At 41.7% G+C, this 2,554-nt stretch overlaps 1 pseudogene; it reads right to left on the reverse strand.

The window, feature by feature from the left end:
- Window positions 1-1,468: 1,468 nt before the first annotated feature.
- Window positions 1,469-1,882, reverse strand: LOC107043187 (annotated as a pseudogene).
- Window positions 1,883-2,554: the final 672 nt, after the last annotated feature.

Raw genomic sequence — 2,554 nt, forward strand, 5'->3', positions numbered from 1 at the left:
TCTGCTGTTAGTTAGCCTTGTCCATTGGGTTTCCAGATTGTTGGTAACTTTTATGTTGCAATCTTGGTAGATTTTGGGGTTTAGTTCTACATCGGTATCGGTGAATAGGCGGTATTCGCAGTTAATTTTATTCCTAGCCTTTCGTAGTGGTATGCCTTTCTGGCATGCTAGGCAGTATTCTAATGGGATGCAGGTTTTCAGATATTCTTCTTCGAATTGAACCTAATAGGCACCATGCTGGGACAGAGCAAGATATTTACTCGTTGGTTCGATATACGCGGCCACAGTTCTGTTCTCTTGGACTTTTTGCGGTACCTTGCAGGAAATCATTTTATATAATTCCATTTGATTTATAGAGATTAGTGGTATTTCTAGTATTATTAGGAATTTCTTGTCATGATATGCTGTCCTTACGTCACTGATTGAGCTTAATAACGCTAGATCTATTTTTGTTTTTGATAGTGGGAAGAGGCAGTCTGGGATTATTTTCTCAATTTCTTCTGTCACGGTTGTTAGTTGATTGGCGTTGATGAGATGAGGGTTCAACATACCGTGTTTCGCATCTTCTATGGCTAAAATTGTTCTGGTAGCGGTTTTGACGTAATTTCTGGCTGCATATTCTGTTTCCTTGGCGATGCTCATCAGGTGTTCAAGGTGCTCAGAGTCGTTTAATTGGTGTAGTAGTCTATTCGATTGATTTATCATCATCTGCATTTCTTCTGCTGTTTTCATGATATTCTGGTGGTTTCTTTCATTGTTTTTTTTCATCGAGTTTATTTCTGCTTGGATGATATGGGTTGCATTTCCGATCAAGTGGATAATTTGTCTTTGATCGTTGTACAGATTGTTGATTTCTTTTGTGAGGTGTTCATAATCGTTGTAGTCCATTGTTCCAAAAATTTTTGTGCTGATTGTCCCAATGAATCCCAGGAAAGGAGATCTGCTTGGCCTTTTCCGGATATGTTCTTGCGGAGTTTTCAAGATTTTTATTAGATGTTCTTGAGCCCGTCTTAATTCCCTGTGGTAATCGTTCATGATGTTCATTCCTAGGGCCCTGTAGCATTCTTGTTTAGCTCTCAATGGCCAATAGTCTTGGAAAAGTCTGTCAATTTGTTGCAATCCTGGTAAGGTTTGTCCCGTTAAATTCCCCAGGTCAATTGTAATTAGTAATCGCCAATTACTGTTGATCATACGAATTTGGTCGGTTTTCTCGTAGTATATCCCTGAATTATTTTTGATCGGGTGGAGTTGATTATCCCCTTGTTGTCGATTTCTTCGGCGGTTATCATCAGTAATGATGCTGTCCATAAGGTGAAAATTGGGTGTCTCATTTTGTCAGGTTTCTGTGGAGAACAAAAGAGATAGAGTATGCGGGTTATGTGTTTGCTTTTCTGAATGAGCTTGGGAATTGGCAGCGGCAGTACGATAGGGTTTAAAAGCTTTGTAGGGGCTATTGGGTATCGTTCGGCTATGCTGATGTTTTATAGATTTCTGATCCTAATTTCGCTAGTTCGTCGGCTCGTTCATTACCATATATCCCTTCATGTCCTGGGATATATGTCAGCTGGACGTCTAACTGTTGCATGATGTCATCCAATTTCTGTAGCATTTCTTGGTTTACTACGGGTTTTCCTTTGGAGTTGAGCCATCCATTGCTCTTCCATTTCAGGAGATGTTGGGTCATACAGCTGGTTAAGTATTTCGAATCTGTGAAAATTGTGATGTGGTTGATATCATGTCTGAGGCAAATCTTACATGCTTCGACAGCAGCTGCGGTTTCTGCGATGATATTGGTTGCACGAACTCCGTCGAGAGTTTTGTAAGTGTTTAGGGGATGTCCTTCTCCGAACCAGATTCCGATCCCTGCTTTAGCGTTAGTCATACCGTCGAATGAGCAAGACCCGTCCACGTATACTGAGGTTCTTTCCTGCATATTCTGTAACATGGGTGTTGATGGCTGAAATGCATCGTTGGTAGCCCTGGGCAGCACTAGTAATGGTTAGTCTTCGCAGGGTTTCAATTTTTTCGGGTGCTTCATGAAGCGATGACCGTCCTCGCTCTCGAGGTAAACATTCCCCTTCTCGGTGATATCGACTATTTCGTAAGGCCCAGTATAGGCTTGGTCTAGTTTGCCTAGTTTTGGTTCTTTTTGGACGTAAGCAAACTGCCCAATTTTAATGTCCAATGGTCTTGCGTTTCTATCGTATAGCTGTTTTGAGCGCAATTTAGATGCTTGGAGATGTTGGTGCGCTAGTTCTTGGATTTTCTCCATTTTAAGCATTAAATCAATTACATAGTCGTTGTAAGTTTCGATGGTTTGATCCTCTTCGCAGATGTTAGATGGGAGTCTGACCTTTTTCCCGTATAGCAATTCGAATGGGGTAAACTGGGTTGCACTATGTACTGTGGTATTGTATGACAGTACTGCAAAAGGTAGTAGTTCGTCCCATTCCTTGGTCTCTGTCGCGAATGCTTTGAGGTATTCTACCAGAGTGTGGTGACTTCTCTCTAGGGCGCTGTTGGATTGGGGCCGGTATCCTGAGGTGGTAACATG

Source organism: Diachasma alloeum, unplaced genomic scaffold (genome assembly GCF_001412515.2).
Source record: "Diachasma alloeum isolate Michigan unplaced genomic scaffold, Dall2.0 Dall_scaffold_00552, whole genome shotgun sequence".
NCBI classification, from domain to species: Eukaryota; Metazoa; Arthropoda; class Insecta; order Hymenoptera; family Braconidae; genus Diachasma; species Diachasma alloeum.